Consider the following 23,842-nt stretch of genomic DNA (forward strand, 5'->3'; position numbering starts at 1 on the left):
CACAGGTATTGAAAAAACAACTCAATTTGAGATGATCATGACTCCATCGAAAAATTTTGTTTGATGAAAACTAGTTGTCAGAACTCATCAAACATCATAAGTTTGCACAAATACTCCAGTAAAATGAAGAAAAACGACATATGTTGAAACTTTATTATAAATTTGATAGCAATAGTACATTATTTGGTATCTTGGACATATACTTGGCTGAGTACGGTGCGTTTCAAAAACTAGGAATGAAAGCATGAGCTTGTTAAAAATGCACAAAAATCATTACAAGTGGTCGAAATGATTGCCTTCCTCTTAAATACATAAGTGAGCTCGTCGTCTCAAAAAAGAACAGCCCTAATACAATCCTTTCTTCTGATAGAACTGAATTGCGTGATGCTATTTTCTCTAAGTTTACCCACTGTGTCATATTCTTGCTCTCCATATATTCTGTTCTTTAAAGTGTCTCCCAAGAAAGTATCCAAAACTGTTAGGAGAGGTGGCCTTGCCGGCCAGCTCACTGGTCCAGAATTTCCGAACCACCTATTAGGAAATATTTACTGTAAATATTCGCAAACTGTTTTTTCATTGTATGGAGGAGCCCCGTCATGCTGAAACCAGCAGCTGTTATAATTAACAAGGAAAAAGTTATCCATATTTTCTTCGAATTCGTTAAGAACCGAAAATAGGTTTCCCGTTCAAAGTATTAAAGACGAAATGAGGTCCAAGTATTCGGTCGTTATAAATTCCAACCCACATACTCAAACGAAACCGAACTTGTGGTCTGACTTTTCTGAAGTGTCGTGGATTGTTTTCACTCCAAATGTGCTCATTATTTCTATTAAAAATACCACAGTGGCAAAAAGTACTTTCTTTGGTCCAAATTATGTTTTTCAAAAAGTTTGTAGGGTTCACCCTATTCGAGAGCCAGCTACAGAACTCCATCCTTCTCTCAGGATCACCTGGATGTAATTCTTGTGAAACATGTATTTCTTATAACATTTCAAACCCCATTTTTTGAATTTCTTTTAAACGCTCGTCTGTGGCACATCCGTTTCTGACGAAATTTGATGTGTTGATTTGGAAGGATCTGCATTTATCTAAAAAGGTACCAAAAATAATTATACTTTTTCGAATATGGAGAGAACAATATCTCGGTTAATGAGTTATCTCTAGTATTTTGTTCCATTCTATTTCCATACTTCATTCTTGATTTTTGAAACGCATCGTACTCGGCTGTTTGTCCTAAATTTCGAATAATGTTCTATTCGGCTGTTGTCTTTCCGGATATAATTCAAAATAAATTTGTGCTCTTTTCGTACTATTTCTATCAAATTTATAATAAAGTTTCAACATATCTCGTTTTTCTTCATTTGATAATGAGGACATTTTGATTGAAGTATTTGTGCAAACGTTTGATGAGGTCTGACAACTAGTGTTTATTAAACAAAATTTTCGATGGAGTCATGACCATCTCAAATGACGTTATTTTTTCAGTACCTGTGGTTTCAGAAGCGGAAATCATAACAAATTATATATCAATGAAATCAGAATCTGTGTAAAAAATATGGCGCCCATAATAGAAAAAAAGTTGATGATTGCCAGAATACGAAACGTCGAATGGTGAATATGAACATGAAAACGTTAAGCTTAAAAAAATTCTCCAAAAATGTGTTGTTGGTTTTGAGCTACGTTGTCAAATAACGCTAGAAAAAAATAAAAACGAAAATTCCCATTTTCAGTTTCTTTCGGATTATTTCCGGAAATAATCGGAATTTTCCAAGTTTCAAAACAGAATGGCACTTTTGAAAAAACTGATAAATTAAATGTGACAAATCCAAACACATATTTGACAATTAATTACAATGGATTCCAAAACAGGTTCTATTTCGAAGCATCAGCTGAAGATCAAATTTTATTCAATTAAAAATGAGGTTTTTTTGCAAATTGAGAATTAAATAATAGTTCGGGAACATTACAAATACTAATTTTTCAAACACAAGCGTAGCTTATGCAAGTAAGTAAACTATTAGACACTTTTCCATAATATATGATGAACAAATTTCAGAAAATGTCATAGTTAGAATTCTCAAAATGTAGTATATAATCCATCTTCTCTTCGAAAAAAACATTAATATGTCTTTGGCGCTGCAAAACAAATAGTTTAAACAGTCAATAATGAACAGTGACAGGGTTCATTTCACTAGTTTATTGTTTTGCCATCAAGACCAGAAAAAACTTTTGTTCAAACATTGACTTGTCCTACGATTATAAATTACTTTTACGAGTTTCTTTTATTCCAACCAATTCGTATTGTACAGCAAGTCGGTAGCTAACTTATTGATGACGATCGCAATGAAATACGAATGAGGAAATATGCACCGGCACACACATCAATACCACTTTGTTCAAAATTGATTAACTGTTAACAAGAAGGTGGCATATGAATACTACTGAAAGAAGGAAGCTTATGAAGCGGACTTCCAGAGATCAGAATAATCAGTTGAAAGGAATATGTCACTTTTTTCATGAATTTCAGTAAAACTGAAATGAGCAATTCATCCTTGGATATTCGTTGATGGGAGAATAATTTCAATTTTGAAGTTGTTAATTGGAAAGATTAATTTTATTTAGTTTGAATAGTGTTCTTTGTGAAGCAAGGACAAAAATGTGGAAATACCTCTCGGACACATTTTGAAGAAAAGGAATAGTCAATCAGTTGAGCTACTGTCATAAACTACAACTCACGATTAGATCTCCACTTTATTTGAAAAATATATCACGACATGTTTTACTAAGACAGTAGCTGTATCAACAGTTATTTGAATCAAATCGTGAGTTGTAGTTTATGAAATTATTATGGATTTTCATCAACCCAAGCATCCAAAAAGATATATGTCTCCAAACCGGACAGGCAATTTTGCTTTCTACTTCGATAAGTTTGTTGGAGGTTAAAATGGACACCAATATGTCTTGGCACAATCATGTCTCTGGAATTGCAGAGGCTGTTTCTCAAAAGCTTGGAACCCTGTTCGGAACCAGAAAACCAGTGGGACTATTAATGTATGTTTATTACCATCTTCTGGAAAGCTACAATTGTTTCAATTCAAAATACAATTCGAATATCTAAAAAAAGAGCAAAGCTCCCTTTAATGAGGTTGGCCGTGTCAAAATTGCTGTTGAGGTTATATAAATGAAGCATGGCAAAGTGAATGGAAGTGTATCCTTAAGAAAAAATTCATTGAAATGAAAAACACTATATGCGAAATCTTCATGAAGTGATACTAACCAAATGTGTTGAAATCATGTAAAAATATTCAAGAATAACAAACAGGTGGAAAACACATCTGTGCTGGGTTACCTCGAATAAGAAAACTGAAATGTAACACGACACATAATTAAGGATTTTGTGTTCTGTCGTCAGCAGTGGTGATACTTGAAAAGTATGAAATATAAAATATAATAATAATAATGTATTTATCACCATGGGTTTCCTATAAAACATCAGCAATGTCAAATACAACATTACAATTTATAAACACACATATAAATATACAGGGTGTCCCTGGACTTCCTCTTTTCCTCTCGGGAATGTATAGATGGGGTCAAAATATCACCAGTACTTCATATAACTTTTTTTCCTAAAAGTCTTCGTAACCAAGTTACGGGCCCTCGAAGTTACAAAATGAAAAATGTTTTTCTTTGATAACTTTTCAAGTGAATATTCACAATCATCCAAATTTTGGTAATTGACTAAACAAATGAATTCCGTCAATGAGCTTTCATGCAGGAGTTAGTTGTTTTGCTACAAAGTCAGGAACGGACTACCCCCGATGGTCCACACCCCAAAACTTTAAAATGACAGATATTTTTCAATATTTTTCAACAAAATAAGGTTACTTGGACAATTTCATGAATAAAAGTACTCGTGTGGAAAGTCGATCGGAGCAACGAGTCTTGATAAAAATGTAGTTCTACTCGACGACATCAAACCCGCTCGTCCACCATTATTTGAAATGAATGATTATTTATCAAAGCAGAAATAATAATGATAACGTTAATTCAACAACATTTATAACAGGAATAATACAAAGTATGCTAAAATGAAGTCGTAAACAAAAAGTACAGTACCTATATGGAAGTTTAAGTCACAATTGTGATAGCAGATATTTTTTCAAAAGAAATATCAAGTTCTGTAGATTCGTGGTGTTTTTAAACTAACAAGCTACTCTACTATGAAATATCGAATTCATTCCATATTTTGTATGTACATAATACGTGTGGAATAATCACGTTTCGTGTTGATCAGTTATCTGAATCTCATGATACTCAACATTCGAATGTTTCAAATTCTTCTCTACAGCTAAACTGTTGAGGAGTTTCACTGATAATTATAATTTTATGGGAGAAATTCTTTAACACGAATCTAAATTTAGCTGAAAAAACGCACATCGGAAAATATATTTACTATACTAATAAAAAGCAAACGAATGAACTACAAAAAAGGCTGCACATGATCAGGTGAAAAATATCCAGGGAATAATTATGTTCCATTTCTTTCACAGATGTTGACAAAAAAACCTTTTAGAAAGTTTTGATAAAAAATGAGAAACTGGAATGAGATTTTGTTTTGTTGAGTGGTGCGTTGTCATATGACTATCATTGTATTGCCAATATTCTATAGGATATTTTGAATTTTTTTGATATGGCCGAACAGTTTACATTCAATGAATATACAGATATGCATGTATTTTATGGACGAGCATTTTGTAATGCTGCAGAAGCTCGTCGTCTGTATTCCGAGCATTTTCCCAATCGAACGGTACCGTCAAGAGAAACATTCGAGCGTGTCGATCGCAGCTTGAGGGAAACAGTTATGTAATAATTGATAATTAATTGGAGCACGTTGTTTTATTTCGATATTATTGTAGGTACAGTTTTGCCAAAACGAGGTGGTGAGGGCGCTCCTAGGACTGTACGTACCGTTGTATTGGAGGAAAATATTTTGGAAGCCGTCGCTGATGATCCTTCAATGAGCATCAGAAATCTATCAGAATAGTTCCATACATCCAAGTCCACTATTCATAGAATAATTAGGGAACAACTGCTCCACCCATTTCACATCCAGAAGGTAGATGCCATGACACCTCAAGATTTTCCAGCACGACTGGAATATGCCAGTTGGTTCACGGATAGGCAAAGAGAGGATATGACTTTTATTAATCGAATTTTATTCACTGATGAAGCAGGTTTCAGTAGAGATGGAGTTATCAACTCTCATAATCTCCATATATGGGCCGAAGAAAATCCCCATGGGATATTGAAAACCAAACACCAACGGAAATTCAAAAATTCAACGTGAATGTTTGGGCTGGTATCATAGGAAACCATCTTATAGGACCATTCGTTCTACAGGACCGATTGAATGGAGAACGTTATTTGGAGTTCATTCAGAACGATTTGAATGGACTTTTGGAACATGTTCCATTGCAAACTCGAAGAGATATGTGGTTTATGCATGATGGTGCTCCTCCTCATTTTAGTTTGATTGTGCGTGACCATATTTTCCACAATAGATGGATTGGTAGAGGTGGGCCATATTCATGGCCATCGCGGTCTCCGGATTTAAATCCATTGGATTTCTTTCTGTGGGGGCATCTAAAAAGCCTTGTTTACGCTACACCTATTCACACAAGAGATGCATTGTTGAATAGAATAACATTACATTGTGAAGCCATACGAAACGACCCTGGAATGCTATTTCAAGTACAGAGAGGGTGTCTTCGCAGACTAAGAAAATGTATAGAGAGAGAAGGTGGTCATATCGAGCAGTTTCTGTAGCGGATTTTTCATTTCTGTTTGCTCTTGAGGGTCTTGAGTTTCGTTAGTTAAACGTGTTTGCATTATAAAAATTCGTTATGAACATTTTACCTATCATTTCCATTTTCCTTAAAAACTAATATTTTCGAATAATGGTAGACATCTCAGGATAAATGTTGTTCAATTAACGTTATCATTATTATTTCTGCTTTGATAATTATTCATTTCAAATAATGGTGGACGAGCGGGTTTGATGTCGTCGAGTGAAACTACATTTTTATCAAGACTCGTTGCTCCGATCGACTTTCCACACGAGTACTTTTATTCATAAAATTGTCCAAGTAACCTTAATTTGTTGAAAAATATTGAAAAATATCTGTCATTTCAAAGTTTTGGGGTGTGGACCATCGGGGGTAGTCCGTTCCTGACTTTGTAGCAAAACAACTGACTCCTGCATGAAAGCTCATCGAAGGAATTCATTTGTTTAGTCAATTACCAAAATTTGGATGATTTTGAATATTCACTTGAAAAGTTATCAAAGAAAAACATTTTTCATTTTGTAACTTCGAGGGCCCGTTACTTGGTAACGAAGGATTTTAGGAAAAAAAGTTATATGAAGTACTGGTGATATTTTGACCCCATCTATACATTCCCGAGAGGAGAAGAGGAAGTCCAGGGACACCCTGTATAAGTAAATACTTAGAATTACATCAAAATTACAAGTACACTTAGATTACGTTCATTTGTGGTCGTTACAAAATATAAAAAAAAGTAAGCATATATAACTCATACGTTATACTTTACATTGTAATATTCGTCAAGTGAATATATGGGATTTTCAATGAGATATTCCTTCAAAGTTCGTTTGAAGATTCTCATGGTATTGATTTCTTTGAAATGTGGAGGCAGTGAAATATATATTTTTATAGAGTTATAGTATGGACCTTTCTCGAATAGACTTGTTCTATGTAGTGGAATGCGTAGATGTTTACTTCCTCTTGTTACCATATTTCAAATGTATTCATTATCTGTAGGAAATTTATACAGGTATTTTTTAGCGATTATTGCAATATTATATATGTAGGCACAATTAACAGTCATAATTCCTAAGTAAGAAAATAATTGTCTGCAAGGGGTATCATTTTTCAGGTTTAGTTCTTATGATTTTTTTCTGATAGATGAATATATCCTTGGATTTTGGTGTATGATACCAAAATATTACGCCATAATCAATCACCGAATGGACATAAGCGAAAAAAAAACATTTTGATATTGTTAATACTTATGTGATCCCTGAGGTATCTGATGACATAACAAGCTGACGTTAATTTGCCCATTACTGTTTTTACCTGATCAGTCCAACGCAATTCTTTATCTATCCTAATCCCTAAAAATTTGGAGGAAAATGTTTCATTCATTTCGGAAATGTCTATATTGATATGTACTGGGGCTTCTGTACCGTTTCTGAAATGTACATAATTGGCTTTAATTTTATCAATTAGACGATAGTTCGTTTCCCACCACTCAAAACACTGTTACATTAGACATTAGATGTTTCATTTAGAATATAAATATCCCTTTCTGACACAACAACTGAGATGTCGTCAGCGACAGAGCTCATGCCTGTTTAGGGACTTATGTCGTTGATAAATATCAAGAAGAGAAATGGACCAAGTATGGAACCCTGAGGCACTCCTATGCCAGCTTGTATTTTTTTCGGAGTAGAATACCGAAGATTTGAAATTATTTTTAGATGAGATACCGACTATTTGTGTTCGGTGGTTGAGGTAAAATTTTATTGGATCATTGGATTTTCATCTAACACCATAGCGCTCTAGTTTTAGCATCAGTAGCTCATGAATAATGAGGTCAAAAGCTTTCGTGAGATCAAAATAAATGCCAATCACTTCATTGCCTTTATCGAGTTGATCAATTATATGGTTATGAATCATACATCGCAGATTTGGTGGATCTATTAAGTAGGAAACCGTACTGATTCATCACAAATATATCATTTTCAATAAAATACGACAATAACCTATTGTAAACGAGGCGTTCAATTATTTTTGAAAAATCTGACAGTTTAGAAATTGGTCTATGTATTGATATTTAATTTTTCCACTTTTTGTAAACTGGCACAATTTTTGCAATTTCTAATGCATTAGGAAATTATTCCAGTAGAGAAGCATTAATTAATTATATCTGCTAGTGGATGACAAATTAGGATCCTCACACGTTTAAGTATAACAGTCGGTATCTCATCAACACCAACTGAAAATTTTGGTGGTAGGGCCATTACAGTACGTCGTACTTCATCAGGGCAGGTTGGTTTTCAGAACATGGTAGTTATATGGTGATAGGGCCAATTTAGGTTTATTTGGTTGGAGGAAGTACCTGTATGTATTCTATACCTCGATGGCTTTGCTAGTACAAACTTGAGAAAAAATTGAGCTCCTAATTTGTTTCATGCCCATTTTTGAATTCGTTTTGTTGGTTGATATCGTATTATATTAAAATATTTTTTCATATTTCTGATGTAGTTATGCTTGATTAATATGAGAATTTTAAAAACCATGGCCAAGTAGTTTAAAAGCTTTTTATTAATTTGTTGTCTGTCGATTGACTGCTTCTTTCTTCGTTGGTCAAGAAGCTGACAAAGGATCATTTTCCCCTCAACTTCACATCATATTCATGAATTATTCCAACGCTATTTACTACTTTCGTAAATTAACATAATAAATACGAGTTATTGCCTTTTTCCACTTACAGTTACTTCGGGTTCCTTGAAATTGTTCTTTCGAGTACTGATGATATCGAAACTTCCGCTTAATCACAAGATGGAGAACTATCGCAACGGTTGGCTAATTTTAGAGCGTATGCAAATCGAGGGATAGGAACAACGGTAGAATTAAGTAACGACGCTGATTGCTTCAAAATTAAACTATTTGTTAATATTTCATGGAAGCTGATTTAACAATTTGTTATTAGGAACTCTCTTTTGTTTCGAAGCATTTAATTGTTTGTCTATAATTTTTTTCCGCATCGAGTGATACTGTTTTTCCACAACACGTAGCGAAAGATTATGTTAATTTATTTGTGAAGCACTTACAACAGAATATGTTAATTGCCGTTGATTAATTACTGTTTAGGTACACTTCAGTGATTCCTGTAATAATTTTTTAAAACAACTGACGGAGATATATTGTGAGAATGAAATGGTTCTTACACATGTCTTTCTCTTCGTTTTCGTTTATATGAAGTACATATGGGACTTGGAAATTTCATATTCTTTGGAAGATATTTTCTTGGAGGAGTCAACCTGTCATGATTTTTTAGGTTATTTAACAATTTATTATCAGAAAAATAAATAAATCTATTCAAAACAAACACTTTTTCCAAACCCCAGAATTGCAATAGTCTTCTTGACGTGCATTTCACCAACAAAGTTAGTGTTTTTAAGAGATTTATTACTATTATTAATATCCAAAAAAGATACTACAGCCTAATTATATGGATAAAAGTTCATATAATCCTTGAAATGGTTATGAATGTGTAAGTAAATTAATTATCAAAACTATAAAGGGAAATACTACTCAAATAGCTAAATCTAACATATACTCTAATAATATTTTGTGGATTATTGATTGGGAAAGTGTCTAGTCAAGATATATGAATAAACTGGTTGTCGCCCGCAGCTTCGCCCGCGTAGAATTTGGTTTGTCATTCATTTTAAACAAATAGTTACAATATTTTTCATTAACCCAAAACTTCAGGATTCCAACTTCAAAACTGACGAAATTCAATACAATATTTGAATCCCTCCACCCCTTGGGGGTGAAAGTTCCTGCTTCTCATCTTGATACTTATTTACGCTATACAAAGAACCTACCTGCATATTTCTAGATTATAGGTTCAGTAGCTTCGGCAGTACGTTAATAATGGGCGATTAAGAGGTACAGATTTTGATTTTCAAAACAACACAAAAAATTTAAAATTTATGAAATCTTCATTGGAATCAATAGAACGAGCAATATAATCTAATGTTTGAAGATGATTTCATGCGAATTATGTCCGCGGCTCCGCTTTAGATGACCCATGTGCAAGGTCCAATTTTGGCACACTCTCATATATCGACCGGTACTTCACGTATAAATGCTTCAATATTGGTTTCCAGAGCTTCAGTTATTGCTGGTTTATCCCTGTTGACATGAGCCTTAACATGACCCCACAAGAAATAATCCAAAGGCGTTAAATCACACGATCTAGGCGGCCAATTGACGGGCCCCAAACATGAGATAAACTGTTCACCGAAGGCGGCTCTTAATTGGGTCATTGTTTCGCGTACCGTGTGGCATGTGGCACCGGCTTGTTGAAACCACATGTCAGACATATCCTATTCTTCCATTTTAGGCAACAAAAAGTCGTCAATCGTCACACGGTAGCGCTTGCCATTCACAGTAACGTTCCGGCCATTGTCGTCTTTGAAGAAGTTCGGCCCGATAATGCCACCGATCCATAATCCACACCAAACAGTGACTTTTTCAGGGTGCATCGGTGGCTCTTGCAAATCTTGTGGTTGGTCTTCACTCCAGATGGGGCAATTTTGCTTGTTAACATATCCATTTAACCAGAAATGAGCCTCGTCGCTGAACACAATTTTTCGATGAAAATGTGGATCTTCCTCCAGCTTTGCCAGCGCCCTTTCACCAAATGTTAGACGTTGTGGGAGGTCGTGTGGCTTCAATTCTTGCACCAGCTGTATCCTATTAGGTTTTACACCCGAATTCTTTCGGAAAATTTTCCACGTAGTGGATTAACAGAGGTCCAATTGCTGCGAACGGCGGCGAATCGACATTTCACGGTTATCACGAACACTGGCGGATACAGCCGCAATATTTTCTCCTGTCCTCACTCTACACTCTACGTATGCGTGTTGATGGTTTAATATCCAATAATGTAAACTGGGTTCGGAATTTAGTCACAAGCTTCCGAATAGTTCCCTCAGTAGGCCGACGAAGCTGCCCATAGACCGCCTCGCTATCCCCGAGCATCGTCCTCCGTCGTCTTACAATACACGCGACGCGTAATGGTTTACTGCGTTGCGTCAAGGTAATCTTATCGTGATAACTTTCAAACGATTCGTCCAAATTATTAGTGTAATTACTTAGTGTACTTATTGAATCCTTAAAAATGTGCATTGTAAAAAAGTATCCGATTTGTCTTTATGGCTTAGTAATTTTCAATCTTACGGTGCATTATGAGCTGTATTTATGTGAGGTTTCATACAAATCCGTTCAGTCGTTAAGACGTGAAAGTGCCACAAACATACATACACACATACATCCACCCTCACAAACTTTCACGTTGATGTTGTTATTCAAGAGTTTGTGCATGAATATCATTGAAGATAATCGGTGTCGCTGTCCTAAAGATAATATTGTAAGATTTCGGATTTCTCAGAGAAATGAAGAAATTCCGTGAAGAAGGTCGAACAATAACTTATATGGATGAAATATATACAGTGCGAGTCTCTAACATGGAACAAATTCACTAAATCAAAGGTGTCGTTTCTTTCGGAAATATGCTCGGACACGTCGATTAGTATTTTAAATTGCAAAAAAATTATACAGTGTGTCTCAAATATGAGATATGATGTCATCGATTTTTTTTTTTAAATGACCACCCTGTTTTTTCAATGACTTTTATTAAAGGATTCAACGAGTTGCACATGCCTGCCAAATTTCAATTTTTTACTTCTTGTCCTTTGAGAGATATTTAACAAACATTATCTAATTCAAAAAATGAATTCAATAGTCTTTCTTTAACAAGTGTTCAAAATGTTGTCCATTTACTAACTGACAATACCCCAAACGTAAATACCCTAAACGTAACTAAAACTCGTTTTGAACATTTCTGATTACTTCGCCGGAAATTAGCCTACACTCCTGTCTTATTCGTTCTTTTAAATCCTCAATATTTGCCGATTTGGTCTTGAAAACTCTGCTCTCCAAGTAACTCCATAAGAAAAAGTCCAAAGGTGTTAAATCCGGAGACCTAGGTGGCCATTCATAGGGTCCTCTTCTGCCAATCCATCTGCCCTGAAATACATCATTCAGTTACTCACGGACAGGTCTTGCAAAATGAGGAGGCGCGCCGTCCCGTTGAAACCAGATTTTTCTATTCGGGACGTCAGCTTCTATAGGACTAGGGAACAAAAAAGCCAAATTTGGAACTAGGTCCTCCTGCAAGAATTCTAAATATCTTACTCTAGTGAAATTTTCTTGGAAGAAAATTGGTCATATAACTCGATCACCAACAATCCCTGCCCAAACATTGACTTTTTCTGGATGTTGAATGTGGTCTCCGTTCATCCAGTGTGGGTTTCTGTCTGCCCAATAACGACAATTTTGACGATTTACCACACCATTCAACATAAACGTTGATTCGTCAGAAAATAGAAAGTTTTCTTTTTGTACAACATTCCTGTCTAGTAGATCCATCATTTGTTCGCAAAACTGGAGTCTTCTATCTGGATCATCTTCGGTGAATCCTGGAGGACTGTTATTTGACATGGATGAAATTTTGCAGCTTTAAGAACTCTTGCCACTGAAGACTGGCTAATTTCGAGTTCCCTAGCTATCTGCCTAGTGGGTACATGGGGATTTTCTTCGACAGAGAGAAGAACATTTATTTTGACCTCTTCACTGAGCGCACTTCGACGATGATTATTTGTTTTTCTTAAATGCCCATTTTCCCGGAACTGTTTTTCGATCTTGCTTACGGTACTTCGCGATATGGGTGGTAAATCTGGATAAATGGGTAACTTCATTTTGTGTTCTTGTCCTATCTCCGTAGCCAATCATCATTAGAATTTCAATCTTATGTGTTTCAGTTAGTACGGCATTTTACTAATGGCGAACAACAAACTGTGATAAATTGATAAATGTAGCCGTTACTACGTGGTGGGAGATCACTACGTGGAAAGAGAAATGAAAATTTCTATGTTTTTTACCACTTTTATTTGTAACTAACGTTACTGCAGTTGTACCGTTAGTTACAAATAAAAGTGGTAAAAAAACAGAAATCATCATTTCTCTTTTCATAACAAATTGTGAAACGACTAACTATTTTTGTACACAAATATGATTGGAATGCGATACTACTCTCCTTACTTTTTTTGATAACTTTTTTAAAATTTTCAATTCAAACCTTCATCAGCAAATAATTTTCATCAAGTGCATCTTTAAAAAATTGTTGAATTTCTTCAGAAGTTAATGTTTTTACACTGTTTTGGAGCATATTTTTCAGATTTGGGTTTCGAAAATGCACGTAGTTTTACGTATTTTGATATATCAACACAGTTTTTATTAATTAAGGTACTCCTCAGCATCGAGTACTGAGACCATACTCTTGATGATTTTAATCTTCTTGACAACTCTTCAAAATAAACTAACAAGGTATTTTCGGAACAAGAGTTTACCTTGGCTTTCATTTTCCAGTCCATTAAGTTTCTGTTAGCGATTTCATATTTTTCCTTTGATGTGCTTGGTAGCAAATTATTGCAAACATCTATTGCTTTCTGGTGTATTTTCCAACTCTAAATCTTCGTATTCCATTATATTCAATATTTGATAAACTTGAACTGTGTATACTATCAACAATAAAACTATTTTCGTTGGGTAAGTTGACAGCAATAATTAAGCAGTGCTTTGGTTTTGTTGATATGGAAACGTCAACAATGGGCTACTTGGATATTGCATAGAGTTGTCAACATGGAGAACGTGTCATGTCAATCTGACATGTAACAATTCATAACTGACTTGGGTTATCGTCCTAACAGTGGGAAATTATTTCTCACTGTAATGGCGGATATTTCTCACTGCGTGAGAAATCTTTCATTATGAACGTATAGAAGTGATGAGAGAAGTGGCACATCGTATAGCATCTGTTGAAAAATTAAATTTCCTGAATAAGTCTTACTACCTCTCCTCAATAAACCCGAAATCAAATGCAATACAGACTGCTAAAAAAACAAATTCATTTAAATTCAATTACGTAAATATCGCATTATCATACCAAACTAATACTTGACCATCAATTAAAAAACCATCAATCCTTATTGCTACTTGCGGCGGGGACTGTACTCTCAGGCCACTCTCAAACCCAAATAGGCGCACCAAGTCGCACGGTAGATTTCATCCTTTTCTATCCTAATGTGTTCTCTGTCAGTCAATACAACAGGACAGTATTTTCATTGTATTTTTTTCCACCAATGTTTAACGTGTTTTGATATTACCTATTCATTTAGTAGCCCATTGATATTATTCAAACACTAAATAGTAAGCGAAGATCAGCACACCGCATCCAGAAAAGTTCTTATTTTTTTTTCGCTACATTATCAAAAAATAGATTTCCAGAAGCCTCTCTAAAATTCCACGTCCCTTTTCTGCATGTAGACCATTCACGATGACCATACATTCGCACCAGCATCAATTATACACGTCTCGCATGCTCACCGTTTTTCTGCACCGCCTATAAACCATGTCTGAAACGTCGCTAGATCCAAGTCGAAAATAAATACCGTCGTTCGTAGGTATCACCCAGATGTACGATGATTGTGTAAAAAAGAGCAGTGACATAAAGTTCAGAACAATAAATTACGATCAGCTAGCCGGCGGTTAAGTGGAATATCTCAAAAGCCGATCGCCGACTTTGTAATTTACGAAAGTTCACGTCCTCCTCGGATACTTCCAATATAAATTAAATTAAATGGCTTCCCGATGAACGATCATTCAAAAAAATTGATAAATAGGCAGACGGTGACGCATTTTTTCGGTATAGATCATTTTGACTGTTAGATGATTTTTTTGAAGATATTAATTTGATCTGATAATTATCAGCACATTCAACTCATCTGACTGACAAAAAAGTCAGGGTATGAATAGAGAAGGTTCCCGTTTTTACGCGAGGGGCGTGTTTTTGAACATATGAGGGCTGGAAATTTCACCCTATAGAAAGTTTCACTCTGGAATATTCGAGAGTATTTCAAAACATTCCACAAGATTCAAGATGATCCTGAAACATTCTGGAATCTGGTTAAATATTCAGGAAATCCCCGAACATCCCGGATCATTATGGAACGATGAAGGGTTCTAGTTTTCTATCCGCCATTCGTGAAGAACATTCACGTTATTACTTGAAAGATGTGCTTTTGAAGATATAAAAACTAGAAGTTTAGTCTTTTAGAAATTTTTAGAACAGTCCAAAATATTCGGGAGTATTCAAAAGCATTCCAGAACATACTGGAACAATATGAAATGTTGTGAAACGTTTGGTAATAATCTGGAATGATTGGGAATATTCCGGAACATCTCAGATAATTTTGAAATGATCAAGGAAAGTACTCATTGTGGTAGCCTTCTTTTCCATATCTCTAGAAAATATGTCGGTTTTTTCCTTTGAGAACACATGGACTGTAATTTTTACCTTTCGGAAAATTCTATATTGAAATATATAAAAGAACAATTCTTTCAGGCCTGTCAACCGTGACATGTGTCGGATATAATTCAACGCATTTCGTGGTATTAGTAGAGGGAGTAGTTGTTTTCAGTCAGTTGAGTCCGGCCTGAATGAATTGTTCTTCAAGATAATTTGATTTACAGCCAGTATTCAAGTATGTTCCTTTACTATATGTGAATATTTTTTCCTCATACGAGGAAATGGGCGATTGGTATTTGCGGTTGGTTAGTACCTCGTTTACGGGTAGATGGGGCGATGACAAATATAGTGCATTTGTTCAATGTCCGCCCCTTTTATTTTTGAATGGGTCTACTCAAAAAATTGAAATTTGGGATAATGAAATTAATGCATGAATACTTCATTTTGAAGTGTAATTGACAGATGAAACTTTCAAGATGGCGACTGGGCGCCATCTGGGACAAAAAATAAATGGAAATGGGGTCTTGTGAAACGTCTTTTTGAAGCTTCTGACCCTAGAATATAATGTCAATATCTTCAACTACTACAAAATGGCGGAACTTTTATTAATTGCCTGAATACACTGACATTTAACTACATAATAAGATGTAATAAGCTTGATGTCACTTCAGAAGATGCTCGAAATGGTTGCCTCAAACTGCCTAGCATATGAACAACCTATCCGATATTTCACGTCGAACACAGTAACGTTAATATATTATCAAATATTTATTATTCAAATCTGGCGAGCAGGCTAGCCATACTGTAGGACCTCGATGGCCAATCCAACGACCAGGAAAAGTAGTATCCAAATAGTGTCTTACTTGTCTGGAGTAATGTGGTGGTGCTACATCTTGTTGGAATACAATATCCATATCGAATTCATTAGGATTCGCTTCGACGATTTCAGTGATGAGACGGTCAACTGTAGTTTCCAGCATATTCAAATACAGTTCCCCTGTTGAATTTTGATCAATAAATAGAGGTCCTACAATGTGGTTTCCCAATATTCCTGCCCAAACGTTAATTTTTTTCTAGATATTAGGTATGTGTTTCCCGGAAAACGTGAGCGTTGGTGTTACTCCAATAACGACAATTTTGTCTGTGAACATTGGCGTTTAAGAAATATGTACATTCGTCACTGAAATAAATATTGCGGAGATAGGAAGGATGCCTTGCAATAGTTTCCGTCATGATTCCGCAGAATTATGTTCTTCGATCAGGGTCATCTTCAGTTAATTGGTGTACCATTTTAATTTTGTATGGATGATACCAATTACTCTTCGAAAGTCTCCACACAGTAGAAGAAGACACCTCACAAATATTTGAGACGGAATAAGTAGACTGTTCAGGATTTACTATCATCTCACCAATTATCTACACTTGCTGTTCTTCCGGAATGGACGGATGACCTGGGGGCTTTTTATTATGTACACTACTGGTAGTTGTGAATTTGAATACAAGTTCCCTCAAATATTTTCTACAGATAGGATGATTCGGAAAACGTTCATTGCAAATCCTTTCGGTTTCGTGAAAGTTACTCGTCGCTCCGTAAATAAAAATCGCACCAATTTTTTCTTCTAATGGACGAGAATTGACCATTTTAGATATTGTTGAAGTGGTAAATGTCAGATAAAAAGGAATATTTTTAGAAATATTGATATTAATGTGTTTGTCTTCAGGAAGTTATTAAATGTCCCGCCATTTTGTAGTAGGTGAAGATATTGACTTCATATTCTAGGGTTGTGAAGTAATGGTCAGGAGCTTCAAAATGATGTGTCACAAGACCCCCCTTTCTCAGTCGCCATCTTGAAAGTTTCATGTCAATTTCACTTCAAAATAAAGTATTCATGAATTAATTTCATTACCCCATTTTTCAATTTTTTGCAGGAATTGCTTCTGTGAAGAATCCTGCACGGACACCTGTCGGATATAATCCAACGCCTTTCCTGGTATTATCCAGGAGAGTAGTTGTTTTCTGATAGGTGTCAGTTCATTAACTCACAGTGTAGGCTAGTTCAGAATGGCCCGAACGAATTGTTCTTTTAGATAATTTGATTTACAGCCAGTCTTCAAGTATGCCCCCTTACTAAATGCGAAAAAAATCTATATTGATTCCTAAAGTTGGAAAAATTCTAGAGCAGTCCACAATATTCCAGAACATTCTGTGACATTCGGATTGTTCAGGAATATGTGCTCATGAAACTGAAAAATGAGAATCTCCATCCAAAACAGACCTGAATAATGAAACTACCGAACCGATCTATTCACCAAACTCTGAATTCAATCGTAACTTTAATTTTGTCGTAACTTTAATTTTGAATAAAAACTCAAATGACAGACCTGTTTTCATTAACATTGACAAATATAATACATTGCTACTAGAATCACTTTCGATAATCGGATAATCTAACATCCAACTGTTCAATTAGAAGCTTATACCAAAATAAAGTGCAGTCTGCTGTCCACCATCAAATTAACGTGAGAAGTATGATGAATATTTAATCAGTAGCAGGACATTATGGAAGACATTTTGCGGGAGCCATGCAAAATCAAACCAATGATAGACTTGTTATCCAATCACTAATCAAGCCTTGGACAACGAATGCAGTTTTCGTCATAATATTGAAAACCCTGCAAACTTTAATAAAACTGACTTTGTAATACTAAGCCCAGCAGAGTGACAAAAAACTTGGAAACAGTTTTTCTATGCAAATTTAATCACACTAACATTACTGATCCAACATACACCATATATGAAATGAAGGTGTTCATGTTTTTAAAGCCTTTCAGGCATACTGCAAGGAACTTTTTTTTTCCAGAGCCCTTATTTCTCACATACAATTATTGTTGAAGTGGATCCAGAGAACAGTAACTCCTACTACTTCCAGTACTAGCAACATGAACCAAAATAAATCCACTAAAGCTATCAAAAAAAATATGATGAAGCTGGCCGATACTTGATGAAAATCTATAACTAACGTATTTAAAAAATACTTCATTGTGAGATTTTTACAAAAATGCAACACGTGTTTCGCCACACAATGGCTTCTTCGGGCATGTCTTTACTACGTATATTCCACATATTCAATTCTTGATACATCTAGGTTTACATACCTACATTTTAAGAACCTGATTTTTACCTGTGTTTGTTTAGTTTGTCTAGTTTTTTTAGTTGTTTGAGTTTGTCTAGTTTTACAATTACAAGTACCTACATTTCAAGTACCTGATTTTTACCTGAGTTTGTAATGAATTGAATTACCTGAGCTTATGTCCCAGTTTATACATTTGAAAAAATATTTAGTAACGGGGATTTCTAAACATTCTAGAAGATTGAGATTCAAACTCTTCTCTTCTAAATGTAACACGTTGTATTCCTGATTGAACTCATGTCCTTTTGCTAATGTGGCTTGCAAAAGTGGAATTGGTCTTTCTATTCACAAAACTACTTCTATGCTCTTTGATTCTCTGGGAAAATGTTCACCCTGTTTATCCAATATACAGTTTTGGGCAAGAGCCACAAGTCAACTTATATACTCCTTATCTACCAAAAGAAGGCAAAATGAAGTTATTGGAGCTGGATCTATAGGAATTTCGACTGATACCAAGACAGTCCGCAGGACAGTACATCATATGAAGAATTGTCAAGCCTAGAAGGATATAATGAACATTTTCGAAAAACCTTCTTCTTCGGGTCAACAACAACTCAGAATCCGATTCTAATAACCTTTATTCATTGGCGCTCTTCCAGTCAGTTCTCCACAAGACCGATGAATCATTCATTTTCTTAGAAAGCCAGAAATTTTACAAATTACTTCTTTTGACTGAACATTGAATACTGTCTCAAGGCAGGGGGAGTCTTTGCTTGTGCCAGGCAACTCACTATATTCTGAATTCAATCGAGTGGATCACATTCATAGTGGAACTTTAATTTTGAATAACAACTCTTATAACGGACTTGTTTCCATTAACATTGGCAAGTATGATACTTTGGTAAGAACTAGAATTTTTTTTCGAATTTAGCATCATATACTGTCCAGTTGTAAAATTATACATAATTTGCATTCATAGGGTTCGTTCATCAGACATACTTGTTCTCAAAAAACCCACACCTCATAATTACCTTTTCGTTGAATATTATTCTCGCCTTTTCCAATTCAGCCATGCATGTGAACTGTCATACCCGTATGTCTCAATACTTGGCTTCAAAAATAGACTACATTTGCAGTAATTTAGATCTAACCAGCACTAATTGTTCTGTTATTCCTTCTCGACTATCAGATTATGAAGCTATATTTTCATCTTCCGATTTCTATTTCAGTTGGAAACGGGGTAGTTTATGCAGTGAAGAGAATTACAATAGGTTATATCAACGTTGTGAGCAAAGGAACTGGCATTATTCTGTAGATAATTGTCAACCCTGCGAAACATTCTACAATAGATTATTGGAATATTTCAACAATCTCTTCTCGGTACAAGAAGTTGAGATGAAAAATAAAAAGCCCTGGTTGAAAAATGGCATTAAAATCTCTGCCAAGAACCTAAGGTCCTTACAGTATAAAAACTAAATTAAAATTCTATCCATATCTCATTCATTGATTAATCTAACAAATACAGGCCAATTTATAGAAAAACTTTGGAATATGTTCAGCCGGTCTATTGCAAATTGAGACTAGAGAAGGCAGAAAATTGATAAAAAAAGCTGTTCCATTATCAGTAATCTTCGAGGAAAGACAAATAAATAGTCAGCTGCAGTTTATTTTAACCTCAATTACAAGAAAATCAATATTTCGAAATAAAATGTCAAAACAATCATCTTTTCCAACTACTTACAGCGTAGGTTCTGGTAAATTCCTACTTCCCCGGCTAACACCATGCTGGATACGTGGACGTCCAAATGAGGCAGTAACACCAGCAAACATAAAAAAATCCCCGAAATCGGTTTGAATGATCGAAAAGTGAAGTTGCATGAGTTGGTTTTATATTGTATGAATATTTGACTATAAGAAAGCTCTGTTCAAAGTGGGTGCCGCGTGACCTCACTGTTAACCAAAAACAAGAACGTCTTGATGATTCTGAGCAGTATCTGGCCATGTTTAAACATAACAAACTGAATTTTTTGCGTCGATATATAGCAATGGATGAAAGATGAATCCATCACTTCACTACAGAATCAAAACGATCATCATCTGAGTGGAGAGCAACTGGTGAACCTCGTCCAAAGGGCCCGAAAGCACAGTAATCATCTGGAAAGGTTATGGCCTCGGTATTTTAGGATATGCGTGGTGTAATATTCGTTGACTATCTTGAGGAGGGAAATACCCCATTTGAAGAAAAAGAAAGTGCTGCTTCATTAATACAATGCACAGTATCATAAATCAATGATATCGATGGCAAAATTGCATGAAATGGGCTTAAAATTGTTCCTGCATATACCATATTCGTCAGATTTAGATACCAGCGATGTTCTAGTCATCTTAATTTACATCAGGTTGTAAACCTTTCCCTTACCCTTTCAACTGAGGAGATATCAGCGAGTACTGGCTGTTCGCAGACCTCAAAAAAGAAGCTCATCGCGGCGCTAGAATGATTTTGTGGTTCTTGATGGGGATTACGTTTCTTTTGAGAAAGAAAACGCGTTTTCTTTCTTAGGCACAGGTCTTTTCGAGGGGAGATACATGCGTATGTACGTATGTATACATTCATAAGTAGATTCTATTGCGTTCACGGGAATAAAAATATATAATAAGCTGCCAGCTACCCTGGCTAATAGTGTGAATCAAGCGAAATTCAGGAGGGACTTGAAGGTTATCCTAGCAAGGAAAGGGTATTACTCGCTTGAAGAGTTTTTTGAGGTTCGTCTAGAGTTTTGAGGAGTGTGTTTTTATTGCCTCATTCATCGTTTTTTTTTTATATTATTATATACATTCCCAACTAACTGCTATATTTTAACTTTTATTTATCATATGATAATTTCACAAAAAAACTGTTTTCAATTAACAATCTCACTCTATGTGAAGTTATTTTAGTTGTATAAATCTTAGATTTTAAGCCCTAATTTGTTTATCTACAAGATTGTTCAATCTTTCAGATAATAAATGTATATCTCTCTCTTATGTATCTCTCGTCGATAGTAGTTTCCAGGCACAGTTCATATGATAGTTGGTTAGGTTAGGTTAGGTTACGTTAGATTAGGTTAGGTTGGGTTATGATATTTTACCTGAATTCCTTCATGGAATGATAACTTTGACGGATCAGAAATCCTTCACTCCCTTTTGAAAATCTTGAGAGGTGTCCTTTTCGATATTTCCGCTTCAATGATTGACCAGTTCAAGTCTTAAATCACTGTGCTTGTTTTCAATGCTTCTTTACTTTTTAAATCCTGTAAACACCGGCATATATCAGAGGCTCTCTTTTGACATTGGCCGATCTGATATATTGTTGCGTACTTGATTAGTTAACTTGTGAATGGTCCTATTTTAAGACGTTCCAATAGAGCCTGTTACTTTGTTCATGTGAAGCAAATAGACAGCTGTATCGTTGTCGATGTTGAAATATTTTTTCTTCTAGGATGTAGAGCACGTTTGATTTCTTGAGCTGTAAAACCATTGGCCTGTAGAGCTTGGTCTAGATGACGAAGTTCTCTTTCAAGAAGATGTGGTTGACAAATTCTGGTGGCATAATCAGCAACGGTTTCTTCATAGTACGTTTTTGCCCTTGGTGGTTCGAGTTCTTGTTGAGATACCGATCAGTATGAATACGTTTGCGACAAACTACGTGATCTAGTCGTCCGTTGGTTTTTTTTGTTGATCAGAACATCCAGAAATAGTATCTTTCCTTCGTTTTTCTTTTCCATTCTAAACTGGTGGTGAGGATGAATGTAGTTGATGTTCCGTAAAAACTTTTCCAATGCTTATTTTGGGTAATGAGTGGATTGTGGAGTGTGTGGTTCTCAGAAAAAAGTACAATTAACTTTGTACAAGATTTCTGGATGAATACATCTGATAGATGAGACGGGTTATTTTTGACTGTCATACGACATAATACATAGTACAGAGTTGCATGAAATGCCATAGGCATACGGCCACTAAGATTTTAGGCGTTAACAAAGTCCTACTCTAGAAAATGTGTCTATTCTATTGATTTATCCCAAAATTAATAAATCATGTCTTTAAATACGGAAATTAGCATTTTCTCAGGCATATAATTTAACGTATTTCAATAAACTGCATAATATGTTATAAAGTCGTTTTCGTTACAAGTTAGAAACAGTAGTGAAATTCTTTGGAAAAGAAAGTTTTTGGCTTTCTACTACTCCATCTTGACACAAAAAAATGTGGGAATTTTCCAAAGAAATGAGGGAAGTATTAAATTTGAAAATAAGTAACTATATACATGGATTTGTAGATCATGCAAAGAAACAACTTTCAGACACAAACTGGAAGAAAGCCCTCCTGAAACAGCTACTTTCATATAAACATTGAATTACACGAAAGAAAAAAATCTTTCGAAACAAATACTTTCACATGAACACTGAATTATACAGAAGATACTTTTCATCAGTGTCATCCTCACTGGTATACATCGATGTTTCGCCATAAGACACACACCTTAAGATTCTTCAGTACCAATGTGGATAACATTATAGAAAATACACACAATTCATTCATGAATTACGATTTTTGATATAACGGAATAAGTTTGATCTACTTATGTCATCGATGACATCGTAATGACTTTCATTCACCCATTTGACTGAATCCCAGCCAAGAGAAATCTTATTTGAATTGAAGGAGTTATATTTTTAGGAGTGATTAGTTTTTGTTTTTGGCTTTCTACTACTCCATTCTGATGCAAAAAAATGTGGGAATCTTCCAAAGAAAGGAAGGAAGTATTCAATTTGAAAATAAGTAACTCTATATGGATTTGTAAAACATGCATGATCTACAAATCCATTCTTTGGAAAATTCCCACATTTTTTTGTATCAGGATGGAGTAGTAGTAAGCCAAAAACTTTCTTTCCCAAAAAATTAATCAGTCCTAAAAATATAACTCCTTTAATTCAAATAAGATTCCTCTTGGCTGGGATTCAATCAAGTAGGTGAATGAGTGTCATTACGATGTCATCGATGACATAAGTAGATCAAACTTATTCCGTGACATCAAAAATCGTAATTCATGAATGAATTGTGTGTATTTTCTATAATGTTATCCAATTTGGTACTGAAGAGTCTTAAGGCAAGTGTCTTATGGCGAAACATCGATGTATACCAGTGAGGATGACAGTGTTCCATGTAAGTGCAATTTATTACCATTCATTTAAAGTAGAACTCCTGTGAATATCTGAATTTCATTCCATAACGAATGTTTGGAATACAAACTGAGTAGAGAAAAGTATCTTCTGTATAATTCAGTGTTCATGTGAAAGTATTTGTTTCGAAAGATTTTTTTCTTTCGTGTAATTCAATGTTTATATGAAAGCAGCTGTTTCAGGAGGTTTTGCAGATTGTGTCTAAAAGTTGCTATTTTGCATGATCTACAAATCCATGTATAGAGT

The sequence above is a fragment of the Leptinotarsa decemlineata genome, unplaced genomic scaffold (genome assembly GCF_025532065.1).
Source record: "Leptinotarsa decemlineata unplaced genomic scaffold, Ldec_3_MD MMD2_tig00026299_RagTag_RagTag, whole genome shotgun sequence".
Lineage (NCBI taxonomy): Eukaryota > Metazoa > Arthropoda > Insecta > Coleoptera > Chrysomelidae > Leptinotarsa > Leptinotarsa decemlineata.